Genomic DNA, 986 nt, shown 5'->3' with positions numbered 1-986 from the left:
AGGTACTGTATGGGTGCTATATTTACACCTTCCTAGAAACTGTGGAGACAGAGCACTTCTGATTGTACGAAATGCATTGCACTGCTGAACACACACAGAGCACTGCAGACCAGAAGGGCTTCTGGCAGTGTAATCACATAGACTCAATTCTCAAGCACAGGAGTGTGTTTTAAAATTTTTTTATAATGAAAATTTTAGGATTTTTTAAAAAATTCCAGTGAAAAAAGGGTTTATTTTATATGCATATTTATTGTTTCCTTGCTAAAAGGAATATAGCTTGACTTGACTTGATAAAGCTTTGTATGTTTTTGTATGTTTATATGTTAATAAAAAACCCACTAGATTTGATTTTAATAAAAAAATCTTGTTTTTACTTCTTTGCGTGATGACCTCCATCCTATTTATTCCTACTTGCCTTTGTATAAACAGCTGTTTACAGCATCATCTGTTGACATCTATAAAAATAATTAGAAACAGCTCCTATTCTGCAGGCGAAAGCAAAACAGAATTTGAATTCGAGTCACAGTTATCTCTGTGTTGTAGTATAAGAAAAAATAAAAGCATGTCTTCTGAAACTCGACGCAGGGTCCCAGTAAAGAAAGGATCATTATTTTACAAGCTGAATTTTCGATGTATTTTCACAAATACTCTTTGTGACACTCCTTAGACACAATTTATAAGAGTTCTGAGATTTCTTTCTATGGCGGAGAAGAAAATCAAAATGATAGTGGTAGTGATGATTGTGAGAGCTGTGAAGGAGCTGGCATGCTGTGATGACATGTACTGGGTTGCAAGCACAGTGAAATACTGAATTCGGCCTCCGTTTGCTTAAGCCTCGGGCATGTACCTGGCTTGCACCAGGGTAAATATTCAAGTTAGTATTACATTGAGATGAGGAGTTCCTACCAACCCAAATATATTTTACAGCCTTCGGTGTAAGGATTTCCTCCTATTCATCATATAAAGTAACATGATTAAAACTGATA

This window comes from Merops nubicus, unplaced genomic scaffold (assembly GCF_000691845.1).
Source record: "Merops nubicus isolate BGI_N331 unplaced genomic scaffold, ASM69184v1 scaffold15444, whole genome shotgun sequence".
In the NCBI taxonomy this organism is placed as follows: domain Eukaryota; kingdom Metazoa; phylum Chordata; class Aves; order Coraciiformes; family Meropidae; genus Merops; species Merops nubicus.
This window is presented reverse-complemented; position numbering follows the sequence as displayed.